Consider the following 18,162-nt stretch of genomic DNA (forward strand, 5'->3'; position numbering starts at 1 on the left):
AGGTCATCAAGGCTATGTAGAATCATAGAACCATAGAGCTGGAAGAGATCTCAGAAGGCCATCAAGTCCAGCCCCCTGCTCTAGGCAGGACCAATCCCAACTAAATCAACCCAGCCAGGGCTTTGTCAAGCCGAGACTTAAACACCTCTAGGGATGGAGACTCCACTACTTCCCTAGTGTGGAAGAAAACATTGTCCTCACTCTGCGTTTGTAAGCAACAAGTAGCCAGAGGCAGTTTTATTACGAGCTGCAGCAAGGGAAAAACTGGTTCGGACAGGGGGGAAGCCCCCCCCCCTCACCGAGGCAGATCTTCGAATACAAGCAATTCTGAAGCAGTTTTTATACTGTCCATTAGATATAATAACAATAACAATTAGTCTCCTTCCCATTCCAAACACCAATGGCTAACAGTTATTTAGTTCCACCCAGATGCTCCTTATCTCAAGGTCCCTGCCAGAGTCAGCGTTCTACCCTTATCTCCGTATGGAGGCGAGAGGCGAAGGCAGCGTCTAATTACAGATCTCGCGTTGTCAGGCCACAGACTTAGCCTGACTCTTGCTCTCTCGTTAACAAGACCGAGATGGCTGCACACAAATTCCCTTATTCCCTTTTCCTGCCTCCACAATCCCCCCTTTTGTGCTTACGGCACAACTACCTTTCTAAACCTTTATTTTCATTAAACATTACATAATTAGTACAAACCTAAAAGATATTTCTATTACTACATCTTTTACAACAAATATGAAACCTTTAATAAGCAAAAGCAATATAATCATTAATATCCCCAATATAATTCTATGATGGGGCTGTTCTATAATTTTAGTAACATAACACAACATATCATAATTAGTAACCAAATTAGGGAGGGCAGGTACATGCTGATGGTACCTGTCCATAAGCACAGAGTCCAGATCAAAGGGAGAAACCCAAACCACTCCCACAAGTTTCTCCTTGGCAATATACAATACTTCGCTTCTTTCACCAAGGTCAGTTCTTAATGTCCTTTTGTAGTAAGAAATCTTTGGGCTTTGGCGGTGTCAGAGGAGTGGACTTTTCCTCTTTGTTTTCTTGAAACAGTCGTGGTTCAGCATCATGCAGGGAGAGGTTACCAGCACATCACCCTGTAATATTTTGGTTCTTCTGGTGCCCAGCAGGTAGGAAAGCAGGACCAGAAGAGAGAGGCTTATCAGCAATCGGGGTAGGATCATTTCGAGATGGAGGGATCTTTTTGCAGTGAGAAGCATTGGCCAACAGTCAGTTCTTGGCACTTCACAGCGGTGTTGGTGGTTAGCAAAACTTGGTAAAGGTCTTTCTAGAGCGGTCTTGCGCTGATGGACATACGAGTCTCTATTCTCTGAGCTAAAAGCCAGCTGGCTCCTTTGTAACCAAGGTTATTTCCTAGGAATAAAGCAAACCGTAAAAACAATCCCGCACGGTTGTTTGGTTGTTTGGTACCAGCCTTATCAAAGTGAGGCCCTTTTGGAATGTGGTTGCCAGGGGAACCAGGGTCACAGGAACTGTTGAACTGTTTTACTTCCCAAGCTGGCCTAATACTTTGAGTTTGTCAGTTCTCAGCAAGATACCATGGACTGCCTCAGTTTACTCCTATAGTTCCTTTCTCTTGACTTTGGGGTTCTCCTTAACCCACAAGGTTAAATACAATTTAAGGGGTTTTAATTTACTCTGGAAGTACGAGTACAGCACCAGCACTATTATAAATGTTAAAATCAAAACTTCCCACATAATTTGGCAAACACTATTCAAATCCATCTTTAAGATATTTCATCGCCTTACTGGCGCTGCCCATGATTATAGGTTTGACCTCTACTGCCTGGTTGAGTGCTGCAGAGGTAGGTGTTTGGCATGGTCCACGGTGTTTCCTTATCTGTGTGTACCTCAGACGGCCAGCCTCGACATATCTTTGGGCATTGGCCACCAACTCCTCGATCTTCGCCTGCAGGGCCAGTAAACCCTCCTCTAGGTACTTACTTCCGCCGTGCCACTCAGGATCTCATGTTAGGTTACTTATCACTGCCGAAGTGCGATAGAGCCGCATTCCATCAACGGTCAGGATCATCCGTCGAGGGGCTGTTATGCACACAGACGGATATGTAGAGGGGCAGGATGGAGTGATCTGTCTGGTTAGTCAAACACCAGTAGGTACCGTTCATTTGGACCAGCTCGATGTTTTTGTTTCTCTGAGACAACCACATCAAACCTAGGCAGATTCGTCATGATGTTAAATGGGCAGGTACATAAAATTTCCTTATCAAAGTGGGTGCAACAATCCCTGGGTATAGGGAGGCTCCCACACCTTCAGAATAAGCGATGCCCTCGATCTATCTATATGCCCCTGCTTTGGTACAGGCAGGGAGGTTACCATTCTGATCATTGTGAGTGAGGAATCCCCAGAGGGGCCAAAAACAAACTGTTATACTATGGCCTGTCCAGGTGGGCCTTTGGGTCCTCATGGATTCTCTACTTCCCCACTCCCATGGGTAGGCACGGGGGAGATGGGGACTCACCACCATAAGGGCTGGGTGGTCAAAGATATCCTATTCTTCAATACTGGTCTTCTAATTTCTTTAATTTAGTTCCATTAATTAACAATCCAATTAGTCTCTGGTCCAAATATCTGGTTAGGTCTAGTGAAATGGACACAGAGCTGGACAGATCCTTCAAACTATTCAGGATCAGTCGGTTAGCTTGGCTGGTGTCTAGGCCTTTACGGGCACTGGATATTACTGCATCTACCAGCCTGGATTCTATACAATTTCTGGGCTATGACATAAGTGTTGCTGACAGAGTTTCCAGGCCCAAACCAATCTGTGATGGTATCTGCTAAGCCCCTTCGTTGCCTAATCAGGCACTTGCCAATTTGATTAGCCAGTCTAGCACACAGCTGGTCTATACCAGTGTGGAACATCACCAAGGTAAGGACCAGTGACAGTTGTCCTGGTTCTGAGACGGGTCTGTTCAGGGCATGATGCACAATTGGGAGGCTCTATTTTGTCCTTAAGGACCTGGTTAATAATATCCAAATGAGGGCAAGTTAGCAATGGCCATTGTTTAACAAATGACAGCCATGCCTCAGGGATTACCTCTGTCTGGGCTTTAAGTGGTAAGCCCCAGTGGGAGTCAGTAGGTCCAACTTCAGTGGCCTGGTGTCAGTGTTTAGCTTCTTTCCCACAATATTCCACACAAACTTTAACTCAGAGGACTGTGTATTCTTTGTCCTCGTAGTGTTCATGTTGTTAAAATAAACAAAATAATTCTGTGTGAATGAGGGGCGGCCCAAGGCCGTGTATTCCCCATTGCTATTAGTGTGTATTTGTTCTATGTATGTGACTTGAAGGAGGTTACGTTGACTAGAGTCACTGTTTCTCTTATAGGACCAAGCATGGTTCACAGATGTTTAATTGTTAATAGGAACCCATGCAATTCCATAATTCTTGAGGCCTTTTAAGGCATCAGGCACCAATGAGTAGCAGGGCAAGTAGCTGTTATTGCAATGGTGAGGTTACTAGTTTCCTCATTGTTGTGGGCATCTTTACTTAAATATGCTGATGTCCACTTGCCCGTGTTGTTACTTATAGATTTCTTATCATTCAAACCGCTTTTATGGTTGGTGTGCAAATTTGCAGAAGCTAAATATTTCATTTGTGTAGCCATTAAAGCAAAACCAATCCGGTGGGGGAGGAGCTGGTACCCCACTCCCAGTCCTTCTGTTCACGTGATGCACTCCTTGCTTCTTTCCAGTTCCTTTTTTGTTCACCTGTGGAGACATTGTTAACATTCTCCTAGCCTAAACAATTTCCAAACTATTATCCTTTCACTGAATTTTAAAGTTGCCAATTGATTGGGCCCAATTATTAATTTGGATGGTTTAAATTAATGCTTCTGCTTTACTCAAATTATCTTTTCATTAAAACAATATCCTACACACAACAATATTTGCAATTAAGACACACAATTGTATTACAATTAAGACACACAAGACAAACTTGGACAGAACACAAACTTATTGTGTCATGACACAGAACCATGGTTTTTTGTTGTTGTTGTTTGTTGTTTTTCCTTCAGCTGGCAACAGCGCTTTCTGATGATCTGAAAGACAAGAAAATATTTCTACCCCCGTCGGGGTGGCCCATTATAACTTAAAATACTGCCGAAGATCTGTTAGGGGAACCTGTTACAGGTAGTTCCTTACCATTTCCATGGGCGAGTGAGCTGCAACTTTACGAGAACAAGGGCGCTTCATCGGTACTCGTGACCTTCCACTCCCTCGAATTACCTCTAGAGTTGCTAGCCCTCCCCAACAGTGGCATGCCTCAGTTTCCCTCTTGTACCACAGATCAGGCTTAATGTGTGAAGCTATAATGCTTCTCCTTAGCACAAGGTGTTGGTTAGTTATTGTTCCAGCAAGCAAAAAGCTTTTCTTTTCCTGAAAAGAATCATATACAGTGTTACTTATTAAGACTATAGTAATAATAATATTGACATTAAATTTTGTTAAATGGGCGCTTATAAATATTTTGTTTGTATTTGGACAATTTACTTGAGGGGACAGGTGTTTTATATTCCTTTGAAATAGCCAGGCAGCCTGTATTCACATATAATGTTGGATTTGAAAGCAAGCCAAAAGTGTTATCAACTCAGCCTTGAACAGAGACACAGTGAAGTTTCAGGGCTTGGATTCTTAAAACAAAGATTTGTTTTCTTAAAGAGTAAATTTAACCTTAAGGATTGAATGTATAGATTTCATTCTTTTATACAGTTAACCAGTTAAGTGTCAATAGAATTCCTTCTTTTCCTTTTGCAGATTTAACAAAAGAGTCTGTAGCCAAATAGTTAAATTTGATTGTTTCTTTGTCTGGATTATTGAAAAAGGCTGCAAGAAACAAGGAGTCACTTTTGAAAGCAGGTTTCCCTTCATATATTACAACAATTGCTTAATTCCTTCTTATGATCTGTCCTGATTCGTGCTAAATGACCCTTCTCAATGATACAAGTTTGTCCAGTATTAATGTGGTAAGGAGGGTGGGCTTTCCCATTAGCCTCCTCACCTCCTAATTCTTTTCTATAGGTAAATCCAAATGTGTATTATTGCAGTCAGCTATTACTAATTTTAAACTTCTCAGTATAGGGTTTTCATAACATCCATGCTGCAGCAGTTGATCTATGCTGCTGACTCTGGGGTGGATCACTCGACCATGCTCTGTAAGGAGATTTATGTTGCAGAATGTGTCTCCTTGTTAGGGCAGATTTAGCTTCTAGTGATTACATCTTCAAATTCAATCCCCACTAGTTGGCTTTTAGGGTGGCTTTTAGGTTACGTCCTCCCCCGCCCTCAAGCCAATTATAACAGTGTGTGAGGGAAAGGTTTTAACTGTTTATTATTTTTTCTCTGGCTGGCCCCCACTCGTGCGTTGTGAGACATCCTTGGGTTGCCTGCGATTCCAGCCAGAGAGGCTGTAGTTATCTATTTGCTAACAAGGGGCTTGAGAATCTCCTGAAGTTGCTTGGCAGCCCTTTCCTGCCCCTGTGTTGTGTTCTGTGTATGTTTCCAACCAAAATGCCTAGGGCCAATATGGCTTGCTGGTCGGCAGGCATTCCTTCCTTGAGAATTTGGAGGAATACTTCCCACAAGCTGTTAAGTCTCTTCCAAAACTCAGTGCTTTGCTTTGGATGGGGCAGATTTGTTACTAGAGCCCGTTCTTCCAAAGGGAAGAGCTGATCCTTTTCAGTTATCTTCTGTGCCTCCTCTCTATCTTCAGTAATGTGTGGTAAGGGCCCATATAGGGCTGGGCATAGAGAGGAGTAGAGGGGTGATGTTGGGCCAAATTCCCCCCTAAGCTTGGGAGAGGTGGTGCAGTTGCTTGTAAGTTACATTTCTCACTGTAGGGAGGATTTTTGCTTTTCTGAGCTTCAATCTCATCCCTCAGGGCTTTAATTTCTTTTTCTGTCAAATGCTTACAGGTCCTTGGACCATGATGCACGTACATGTAGTACGCAGGGGTGCCTTTCAGCGGTCTGGGGGGTATGCTTAGACTGATCCCCATCCATTTTAGTCATTCAGGGGAGCATCCTGTCCACTCCCTGTCTGTTCAGTGGCTTATAGGAAACTAACTCCACACACTCCAAAGAAGGGGTCTGCTGGGTCTAGAGTGTCAGACCTTATCAGCAGCTCATGAAATAAGGGGAGTCGTCACTCCCTCACATATCTGCTCAGTCTCGAGGTTCGGCTGACCCCCCTTGCGTTCAGAACTCCCTTGTGGGAGAGCCCTGGTGCGGCTGGAATCAGCTCACTTCTCAGAGACCTGGGCAGCAGCATTCACAGTCCACTCACTACATTCACACTCAGCATGTTTTTCACACAGAAATGTTCCCACTTTTAGATCCATCTCTCTTTATGGACCTCGTCCATATTTGGGGCGGCAAACAACACGTTTCCCCCCAGAACCACAGCAGTTCCCAGCACTGCATAAACCTAGGTGCCTTATGTCCGGACGCAATACAACCTTCTTCCCGTACCCGGGGCGGCACCACCAATACCACAGCAGTTCCCAGCACTGCATAAACCTAGGTGCCTTATGTCCGGACGCAATACAACCTTCTTCCCGTACCCGGGGCGGCACCACCAATACCACAGCAGTTCCCAGCACTGCATAAACCTAGGTGCCTTATGTCCGGACGCAATACAACCTTCTTCCCGTACCCGGGGCGGCACCACCAATACCACAGCAGTTCCCAGCACTGCATAAACTTAGGCCTACTTGGGGATAACAAAACAACCTCCCCGGAACCGTTTTGCGTGTGACCTTGTTGCAGATTCAAGAAGTTCGGATGGCGTGAGCCCACAAGAAGCAGACGACCCCACAGGCAGTCCTCCTCCACACCCCAGTAGAGATTTCAAAAGGTCTCTTACCTCTCGTTTGGCGCCCTGGGGGTGAAGGGGGACGGTCCGCAGCCGCTGTCGCTGTCTTCAATCGGGCGTTGCCATCCGAGTCACTGCACCAAATTGTGGAAGAAAACATTGTCCTCACTCTGCGTTTGTAAGCAACAAGTAGCCAGAGGCAGTTTTATTACGAGCTGCAGCAAGGGAAAAACTGGTTCGGACAGGGGGGAAGCCCCCCCCCCCTCACCGAGGCAGATCTTCGAATACAAGCAATTCTGAAGCAGTTTCTATACTGTCCATTAGATATAATAACAATAACAATTAGTCTCCTTCCCATTCCAAACACCAATGGCTAACAGTGATTTAGTTCCACCCAGATGCTCCTTATCTCAAGGTCCCTGCCAGAGTCAGCGTTCTACCCTTATCTCCGTATGGAGGCGAGAGGCAAAGGCAGCGTCTAATTACAGATCTCGCGTTGTCAGGCCACAGACTTAGCCTGACTCTTGCTCTCTTGTTAACAAGACCAAGATGGCTGCACACAAATTCCCTTATTCCCTTTTCTTGCCTCCACACTAGGTAACCCATTCCAGTGCTTCACCACTCTCCTAATGAAATAGTTTTTCCTAATATCCAACCTGGACCTCTCCCACCACAACTTGAGCCCATTGCTCCTTGTTCTGTCACCTGTCACTACTGAGAACAGCCTCTCGCCAGCCTCTGTGGAACCTCCCTTCAGGAAGTTGAAGGCTGCTCTCAAATCCCCCTTCACTCTTCGCTTCTGCAGACTAAACAGACCCAAGTCCCTCAGCCTCTCCTCGTAGGTCATATGCTCCAGCCCCCTAATCATTTTGGTTGCCCTCCGCTGGACCCTCTTCAATGCGTCCACATCCTTTTTGTAGTGGGGGGCCCAGAACTGGACACAATACTCCAGATGCGGCCTCACCAGAGCCGAATAAAGGGGAATAATGACATCTCTGGATCTGCTGGCAATGCTCCTCTTAATGCACCCTAATATGCCATTAGCCTTCTTGGCTACAAGGGCACAATGTTGACTCATATCCAGCTTCTCATCCACTGTAACCCCCAGGTCCTTTTCTGCAGAACTACTACTTACCTGGTTGGTCCCCAGCCTGTAACAATGCTTGGGATTCTTCCGTCCCAAGTGCAGGACTCTACACTTGCCCTTGTTGAACCTCATCAGATTTCTTGTGGCCCAGTCCTCCAATTTATCTAAGTCACTCTGGACCCTATCTCTGCCCTCCAGCGTATCTACCTCTCCCCCCAGCTTAGTGTCATCCGCAAACTTGCTGAGGGTGCAATCCATCCCCTCATCCAGGTCATTAATGAAGATATTGAACAAAACCGGTCCTGGAACCGAACCTTGGGGCACTCCGCTAGAAACCGACCACCATCCTGACATCGAGCCGTTGATCACTACCCGCTGGGCCCGGCCTTCTAGCCAGGTTTCTATCCATCTTACCGTCCATTTATCCAATTCACATTCCCTTAACTTGCTGGCAAGAATATTGTGGGAGACCGTATCAAAAGCCTTGCTAAAGTCAAGGTATATAACATCCACTGACTTCCTCATGTCCACCGAGCCAGTTACCTCATCATAGAAGCTAATCAGATTGGTCAGGCACGACTTGCCCTTTGTGAATCCATGTTGGCTATTCCTGATCACTTTCCTCTCATCCAAGTGCCTCAAAATGGATTCTTTAAGGATCCCTTCCATGATTTTTCCAGGAACCGAGGTAAGACTGACCGGCCTATAGTTCCCTGGATCATCCTCCTTCCCTTTTTTGAAGATGGGCACTACATTTGCCTTTTTCCAATCATCCGGGATTTCTCCCGATCTCCACGAGTTTTCAAAGATAATGGCCAAAGGCTCCTCAATGACATTTGCCAACACCCTCAGTAGCCTCGGATGCACTAAGTCCGGACCCATGGATTTGTGTACGTTTAGCTTTTCTAAATAGTTCCTAACCTGTTCTTTACCCACCAAGGGCTGTCCATCTTCATCCTGTCTACACCATGGAGCTATTTTGGGCTACTAGAAGTATCTCAAAATAACTATTCTGTGTCTTTTGAGTGTGCCTGTTATTTTGAAATATAATGGGTTCGCTATTCCGATGTCTCTGTAAACCATGTTCCACAAGGATTAACGGACATTTTAGAATAGTGCTCTATTTTGAAATTAAATTTCAAAATAAGCTATTTTGAAATTAACTTGAAATAGGCTATGCAATTTGCATAGTTCAAATTGCGTAGCTTATTTCTAGATAAGGGTGCAGTGTAGATGCACCCCAAAAGATCTACAAAAATACTCTTACTTGCTTATTATGATTTTTTTATTTGAGTCTGGTTCGTGCAATTGAAAACATTTGTCAGTGTAGTCTAGGGAGAAATTCCAAGTTTAAGATGAATCCAGAAAGGAATTATTGGTATGGTATAGGGGCTCACCTTACCTCCAGGAAGCACATCTTTCTTTTGCTGCAAGATATGTACTTTTATCAAGCAGTAAAGTGTCATCCCCACCAAAACAAACAAACCAATAAATAAATAAACCAACACCAAACCCTAAACCCTAAAACAAACAAACAAAAAAAACCCCACACTATAATTAGTGCTGATATCTAATGCAAACTTAGATCTCTAAGAGAAATCATTGCAGCTTTTCAAATGTCTATCATTTTGAAGACAGAAGAATCTCTCTTGAATCCTCCCTGGCCCTTTTGAATTCATGCCCTGCCTTACATCAAATGGTTTTTTGCTGATTAACTTCACAATCAGGTCCCTGCAGATCAGGGGAAGAATGGAGAAGAGAAAAGCAACCTCTTTTCCAGAGAACAATACCATTATTTCAGCTCCATTGGAAAGGAATGTGTGATTTCACAGTCCACTGCCCCTCTCTCACATCTCCAAAAACACTTTCAGAGATCCACTGCTCAAAAGTCTCCACCAGTGGTGTTAGAAGTAGGGGCACTGGGGGTGCTGCCATACCCTCTGCCCTGAAGTAGTAGTACCAAACACCAAGTACTTAGTTTCTATCTTTTTCATCAGCAGCACCCGCACTATAAAAAATCTGCCAGTACTCCTGGTTCCCACCCAGTTTCATCAAAATCCAGCATGTACACAACTGTATCAGTACTTGTGGAGTTTTTTCATAGTTCTGTTTTTTTTTAAATCAGCTCAAGAAAACATACAATTAAAGTTTAGTTTTTAAAAGCTTAGTTAGTATTCACAGTTTTTAAATATATTTGTAGTTCACACACAGAAGATAGATTTTGGGTGCAGTTTGAGTAAGGGCAGTTAAATGAAAAAAAAATTTTTTTGTATAGAACTATTAAACATTCTAGGGAGAATTCTAATTTATGCAAACACAGAATCCCTCATTCATGTGATACAATCTCAATCTCAACAAATAAGAGTAACTTTTAAAGACCATTTTTTATTCCTTAATATTTACCTAAAGATTCTTTTGCAGTTAAATTGTCTCCTTCCAGTCTGAAACAAAATATTTTCATTGAACAAACATATAGTGAAATGATTTGTTGAATTACTGTTTGCACAAGGTCACTATTTACTTTAAAGGATGAAACAATTGAACAAAAGTGTTTTGTTAGTTAATAATATTCCAAGTAGCCTTTAACAAATTACCAAGATATTTCTGTATTACAAACACTTCACCATCCTTGGTAATACATTTTAAATGATTCAGGTGTTTCAGGATTTGCAAAAAAATATGAGACTACTTTCCCCTCAGCCTCTCAAACTTTGATATAAATTGTTCTCAACTATGTTGCATCATATGTAGTTTGCAAAAGCAAAAGTTCTTGTCATGAAAGTGTACTGAAATGATCTGGTGTGTAATAAAGTCTCAGAGGGGTAGCCATGTTAGTCTGTAACTTTAAAGAAACAATGAGTAGTCCTGTAGCACCTTAGGCTATGTCTACACAGCAGCATTATTTCGGAATAACTGATGTTATTGCGAAATAACATAGTGCGTGTCTACACTACAAGCCTTTACAGGCAGTCCCCGGGTTACGTACAAGATAGGGACTGTAGGTTTGTTCTTAAGTTGAATTTGTATGTAAGTCGGAACTGGCGTCAGCCGCTGCTGAAACTGATCAGTTTCAACCGCGGCTGAATCTGGATGCCAGTTCTGACTTACATACAGATTCAACTTAAGAACCCCAGGCATCCCCAAGTCAGCTGCTGCTGAAACTGATCAGCGGCTGATTCCAGGAAGCCTGGGGCAGAGCAACTCTGCCTCGGGCTTCCTGTAGTCAGCCGCTGGTCAGTTTCAGCAGTGGCTGACTTGGGGACGCCTGGGGCAGAGCAGCTGGGGTGCTGCTGGGTTGCTCCAGTAGCGCGGCTCCTTGGTGCTACTGGAGCAACCCAGCAGCACCCCAGCTGCTCTGCCCCAGGCGTCCTGATTCAGCCGCTGCTGAAACTGACCAGCAGTGGCTGAATCAGGACGCCTGGGGCAGAGCAGCTGGGGTGCTGCCGGGTTGGTCCGGAGCGGCCCTGTGGGACCAACCCGGCAGCCCCCAGCTGCTCTACCCCAGGGGTAGGCAAGAAAAGCCTGGTCTGCTGGGGGGGGGGCACTAGCTGCACCCCCCCCCCCCCCAGCAGACCAGGGGGACAGGAGCAAAGCCACGGAGCACGCCCACAGCGGGACAGCCCAAGCGCACCCGGTCTGTCCCCCTGCGGGCGTGTTCCGCGGCTTTGCTCCTGTCCCCCTGGTCTGCTGGGGGGCTCCAGTGGCTTTGCTGGACCCCCCCAGCAGACCAGGGGGACAGGAGCAAAGCCGCCCAGGTGGCGGGAGTCCCGCTGCCTGGGTGGCTTTTCTCGGGTGTCCCTGGTCTGCTGGGGGGGGGTCCAGCGTCTTTGCTGGACCCCCCCAGCAGACCAGGGAGACCGGGAGAAGCTTTTCTCGCCCCGGAGGACACGGGTGGCGACCCGCCGCCCGTGAGCTCCGGGGCGAGAAAAGTCCCGTTTGTAAGTGCAGATCCGACGTAAGTCGGAGCCGCGTAAGTCGGGGACTGCCTGTATTTCAAAATAATGTTGAGCTGGAGGACTTCATACTTTGACTCATGGTAACCCTCATTTCATGAGTAGTAAGGGAAGTCGAAGGAAGAGTGTTCTTCCATCTACTTCCTGCTGTGTAGACAGCACCAAAAGCTGAATTAAGCTATTTCGACTTCAGCTATGCAATTGACGTAGCTGAAGTTGCGTAGCTTAATTTGATTTTAGCCCTGCTGTGTAGACGTACCCTTAGGCTATGTCTACATTGCACAGTTATTTTGGAATAAGCTATTCCAGAATAGTTATTGCGAAATCGCTTATTTCAAAATAGAACGTGCACACTACAGGGAAGCCTCAAAATGAGTCCGAGGCAGGCTTCCCTAATGTAGATGTGCTATCTTGATTTAGAGCCCCAGGAGGAGTAACTTAGAATGGCCCTGGTGAGGAGCTATTTCGAAATAGCAGCAGTGGAGCATCTACACACGCCTTATTTCCAAATAGCTATTTTGGAATAGGTGTTATTCTTTATAGAATGAGGTTTACAGAAGTTGGAATGAGCTGTCTGTTATTTTGAAATAATTTCAAAACAACGGAATTGCTGTGTAGATGCTCGCATAGTTATTTGGGAATAATGGCCATTATTCCAAAATAACTTTGCTGTGTAGACACACCCTTAGAGACATATATAATGAGCGTTCATGGGCAAAACCTACTTCCTCAGTTGAGCAGAGTGGTGTGTAATAGTCACTAACAATTAAATCCCTTGTTGTGTTTGGTCCCATGTTAAGTGTATATCCAGTACACTGAGAGTGTGAAAAAACATAGCAATCCACTTTGTAACTTACTAGTTTGATACAAGGAGAGGGAGGAAAAAGAGACTCTTATTAGAGGCATATACAAAGTTCCCCCCCACCCCAGTAATGAGTAAAAAGCTAAGAAATAAATACAAACAATATAGTAAATGTGTTTGAAAAAAGTGCATACTAAAGTTTTCTGCTACTAGGAAGCAGGTCTAGATTTAAAAACAAAAAATGTATAAATTAGTTACAACGTCTTAAGCAAAGCAGAAAAACAATGACCACACCTCTCACTGAGGAACCAAATGGGGATCAGTTTGTCTTCCCAACACCGCCACTACCAAACAAAAGAGAGAGGGAAAATAATATTTTTCAGGTTTCCCCTCAGTTCGCCTTTGATTTATTTGTTTACAACCAGGACCTCCTCAGTTGAAAAAAAATCAATGAAAATGTAGTTGGAGAAAAGGCGGGCAAAGTACAGGAAAAAAATTGTCAATGGAAGAATGTGTTTGTGCATTCATTGTTAAAATAAAGCGCATGTCGTGACGTAAGCGCCAGGATGCCAATGGGAAAGAAGATAATATTTTTAAATATCCTCCCCGGGAGCCAATGGGAGAGGCGGTGGCAAAGACTAGCGCAAGGATGGGCCAATAGGCTGGGAGTATGCTAATGAGGAATTGGTCAGGCAGGAGCTGAATGTCAACTAGTTAAAGATGGAGGCTGGAGCTGGAAGGCCATGAGGTTTGTACTGGAGGATTTTCCCAGGTTTTTATTGATTAGAAACTGAAGCTGAAATACGGCCAGCTTTGCCCAGGACCATGGAGCCAAGACCCCAGGAGATGGGGGGAGGGGAGCTGGACAGTTCTTGCTACCTCTTTTGCTCTTCTTTTGACTTTTTTTCTTCTTGGTGCGACGATCTGTCCCTCTCTTGGCCAGGTACCATTCATGGAATTTGGGGGTTCTCTCTCCCTCTCCTGCTGTTAGTGAGTAGCATCCGGGTGATTGGGCGGAAATGGCGGGAGCTTAGGGCTAAAAGGGGGAGGATGCGGAGGGGATGCAAAAGGCTTTAAATCGGGTTAAATTGGGTGCGCTCAGAATGTCGCTCCTAGGGCCAGGAACGTGCTTTTCAGCTGCTGCCATGGGAGCGAGAAAGAAGCGGGGCGTGAGTGTGTGCTAGGCAGCAGCGGGGCAGGCCTGGGGTTCCCACTCACAGCTGCTAAGCGGGGGGATTCGGTTCTTCTCTTAAACCGGCTTGTTGTAAAGAGAATCCAGGCTGGAGGATACGCGTGAGGGCTGGAGTAGAGGAAGGCGGTGTAAAGGGGCGTACCCCTCCCCTCCCTTTCTCACTTCTTTCCTTCGAGATTTGGAATCCTGGCCCTCTGTGCCACACCAGCGTTCTGCCTTACGCTCTCGAGTGTGCTGGTTCCGCTCATTAAGGAGCAGGAGCATTTTCACACCCTATGGCCATTGGAAACGGGCAGTGTGTGCGTGCGCGCAATGCTTAGAGTAGACGTTCTCGCTGTTGTGTGTGTAGATTTCAGAAGTTATTTCTTGTTGTGGATGGTGACTTGTTTGTTTACGCTGCAGTAAATACAAAGGGTTAAAGTTTACTCAGCTGTTTAAAAGGCAAGGAAATGGAAATAAAGTTTCCAATTGGAAGGACTAGAACATATACTGGATTCCCATTATCACCTAAACATTAGAAAGAGGGTATCTATTTTATGTGAGGCTGGGAGATGTGTTGTGAGAAACGTTTTCGGGAAGGCTAATCTGAAAAATTAAACTAGAGTGGTGAGCTAATTCTCTCCCTCCCCCAAAACATTTCACCTATGCAAACATTTGAGAAATTGAGTGTGATCCCACGAATCAAATCCTTTTTGCCAGAGTAGACTCCATTCCCTCGCCTCCCCCTTTCTGCACACAGACACAGTTAATCGCTGAGTATTGTGTTTCAGGGGAGGTTTTCTTCTCTGTTGCTAGCTTGTATTGTGCTGTAAAGCTTTGGGTTAGCCTGGAGAAAACGATTCTGATGTTTAACTTTGAAAAAAATGCTGAGGCATCATTTGTTGAAAATTCACCCCCCCCCCCCCACACACACACACACAACAAAATAAGCGAGGCAATAAGTCACACGCTACCTCCGGCCAGTATTTATATTGACTTAATATTTAAATCTCATAAAACTAATACTTTGCTTAAATAGTCCACAATTTTTGCAATAAACCAAGGTGTGCAGCCGAAAGTGTATCTTTGGCATTCTTGCACTTTACTCCAATTCCACTCAGCTTCCCTCTAATGCCATGGTGTTCAGCCAGTTCTGCTATAGAAAACTAGCCACTCTCAACCGGCCAAATAGCCGCTAGCGTTGGACACCACGGCTCCAGTGTGTGGTCTTCGATCTGTGTAAGGAAACCTCGTCCCCTAGAGTAGAATACAAACCATTTAAAAAAAAACCCTAAAGTTCAAGCACATTCTTTTTACACACACACACACACACACACCCCACCCCGCTTTAAACATCTTCAAACTAGTCCAGGTATCTCGGTTAAGCAATACACTTGGCAGAAAAACAACAACGGTAATCAAAATAAAAATAACATAATTCAGCAACAAAATACAGATTCAGATTCAAATGGCGTTTTTGCAGTTCACATCCCAGTTGGCTTTCTGCTAACTGTCCTTAAGATTTAGAAAGTAAACCTCACTTCGAATACTTTTTACTCAGGAAGACTCCCCATGACTTTAATAGACTTGCTATTTTGTCTTAGTCTTATTAGACTACAAAAAAAACCCTTTAAAAAATGGTCGGACCATTGTTGTTTTGTTTTTTTTTAAGTTACAAACTAACAGGGCTCCTTCTGAGACTTTCATTTGACTACAGTGTATGAGAAGTTTAGATTTTTTGGTATTGTTTAAAGTTTGAAACCAAAGTATTAGTTTTATTATTTTGCCAGTCAATGATCCTTATTTAACTAGCAGTTATGTTTTTCTGATTTTTGTAAATTGAAGTAATTTAAGGAAACAAAAGATAAACAGTTTTAAACCTAAATAAGTTGATTTTTAAATGTTAACTAAAAATTATTCACAATGTCTAATCTATAATGATTGTGATTTTTCTCTTTACTATCAATGTTTCAGTACTTTTATGTAAGAGAATGATTTTGCAAAATTCTCACACTTCTTGATGTCTGTTGTTATAAGGCATGTGTAGTAAAATATTTGTTTAAAGAAAGCAAAATCTTAGCATTTAAAAATACATTAATCATAATACTTTGGAATAGTATCAAATGTCTTTTTTAACGAGTACCAAACTTTTCAGCTAGTAATTGAGGAAAAAATGGTAAAAGCTGTTCATTGCTCCTACATCTTGTCTTTTTAATATAAAGCTTCATATAAATTATACATATGTTTGTAATATGTTTTCTCTTAAATGTAAGGGAGGGAAAAACAGCTATGGTCTTTCCCTTCTTATACTACAACACCTTTATTATAAAATTTAAAAAAATTAAGAAGTTGAGTTAACTTCAGCAAAAGTTGCAGAATTTAATGTAAAATAAAGTTGTGAAATATCAAAAAGTTAATTTAGAAGAATGGCTGTTTTCAGATACTCATGTTGTTGACTGTAACATATGTGTTTTAGACTAAATTATGCACAGAAGGCGCAATCCCTTTGAGAAGTTACTGATTTGTCATTTATATTGGAAAGTCCCTGAAATATACTGTTGTCCAGAGTCCTTTTTCTGTTGTACTACTGGCAATTATGATGAGCAGTGCAATATTAAAAGGGCATTGGCTGGCAGAAACATGATCCCCTTTCACAGCCCACCATCTTCAGAATGGGCAAACAACCCAAAAATTCCAGTATTCCAGTATATTTATGCACATGTGTGAAATAAGATTTTTATACATGTGAATGTGTTATTCAATCAGGGGAGAGATTGCAGATTGTAAAGTCTTACATCTATTTTTGTTAGTCTCTAAGGGTACGTACACTGCACGGCTATTTCGGGATACCGGAGGTATCCCAAAATAGCTACCCTGCGTCTACACAAGCCACACGTTATTTCGAAATATTTTTTGAAATAACGGGTGTGCTATTTTGCCATCCTGGTAAACCTTGTTGCACAAGGGTTAAGGGATGGCTCGAAATAGCGTGTTATTTCGAAATTTGGTGCTGTGTAGGCGTGCCAAATTTCAAAATAAGCTATTTAGAAATAGATTCGATATAAGATACTTATTTCAAGTTTAGGGTGCTGGGTACATCTACATAGCAACATTATTTCAAAATAACTAACATTATTTCGAAATAACTTAGTCCATGTCTACACAGCAGGCAGTTATTTCAAAATAATGTTGAAATACTGTCAAGTTGGGGGACTTCTTACTCCGACTGGAGTCGGAGGAAGAGTGCTCTATTTCGAAGTAAGTGCTGCGTAGATGCTCCTAATTTCGAAATAAGCTATGTGACGTAGTAGCTCATTTTGAGTTAAGCCCTGCTGTGTAGATGTACCCTCAGGTGCTACAGGACTACTCCAAACATTTCTGTGAGTTTAAGGCATCATGCTGTCTATTTTGTTTACTAGTGTTTTGAGACTTGTGAGTAGTTCATTGTTATAAAATTCCAAGGTGGGCACGACATGGGGTGAAAAAAGAACAATTTGAGGGATTTTTTTTATTACATTCTTCCAATATGTTTAAGGTGATCACGAACCTTTGAAGTCTGACTTTAATGCTCTTATTTTGTGTGTCAGATTCTGTGATGTTCATATTGGAATTTTTTGTATGGTGGCACACACAAAAATATATGTTCAAAAGCTTCAGGGGGTAGCCGAGTTAGTCTGTAAGGGTGTGTCTAGACTACATCCCTTTTCTCGAAAAAGGGATGTAAATTAGACACTCGGAAATTGCAAATAAGCCAGGATTTAAATTTCCCACGCTTCATTTGCATAATGGCAGACGCGGGTTTTTTCGACATGGGGCTTTTTGATAGAAAATTGGCAGTTTAGATGGGGATCTTTTGAAAATAAAACCCTTTTTCGAAAGATCCTGTAAACCTTATTTTTTGAGGTTTACAGGATCTTTCAAAAAAGGCTTCTATTTTCAAAAGAACTAGACTGTGGCTTCAATTTTGAAATAGTGCTTTTTCGAAAGAGCGCCATGACGTGATTATGCAAATGAAGCATGGGAAACTCAAATCCCGGCTTCATTTGCAATTTCAAAGTGTCTAATTTACATCCCTCTGTCAAAAGAGAGATGTAGTCTAGACACACCCTAACAGGAAAAACTTAAAAAACAACAAATAGTCTAGTAGCACCTTAAAGACTAACAAAACATGTAGATGGTATCATAAGCTTTCGTGGGCACAGCCCACTTCTTCAGATGACAGGAGATTGTGAAAGACTGTAACACCCACAAACACACACTTTGTATTTTTGT

The 18,162-nt window shown here is 43.3% G+C and overlaps 2 long non-coding RNA genes across 3 annotated transcripts in view; one reads left to right on the top strand and one right to left on the bottom strand.

Annotated features, from left to right (window-relative positions):
* Positions 1-207: 207 nt before the first annotated feature.
* On the bottom strand, positions 208-7,551 carry LOC149520876 (uncharacterized). The gene is made up of 2 exons (XR_016348233.1): positions 6,929-7,551; positions 208-4,444 (listed from the first exon to the last, which is right to left on the bottom strand). It is a non-coding gene; the product is annotated as an uncharacterized LOC149520876 (long non-coding RNA).
* A 5,851-nt stretch (positions 7,552-13,402) lies between these two features.
* LOC149520877 (uncharacterized) overlaps positions 13,403-18,162 on the top strand; it is a 37,146-nt gene continuing 32,386 nt past the window's right edge. Inside the window, exon 1 of one of the 2 annotated variants that reach the window (XR_016348250.1) lies at positions 13,403-13,467. This is a non-coding gene — a long non-coding RNA (uncharacterized LOC149520877). The remainder of the gene's footprint in view (positions 13,468-18,162) is intronic. The other variant, XR_016348251.1, reaches the window with a different exon arrangement.

The sequence above is a fragment of the Pelodiscus sinensis genome, chromosome W (assembly GCF_052426305.1).
Source record: "Pelodiscus sinensis isolate ZL-2025 chromosome W, ASM5242630v1, whole genome shotgun sequence".
Lineage (NCBI taxonomy): Eukaryota > Metazoa > Chordata > Testudines > Trionychidae > Pelodiscus > Pelodiscus sinensis.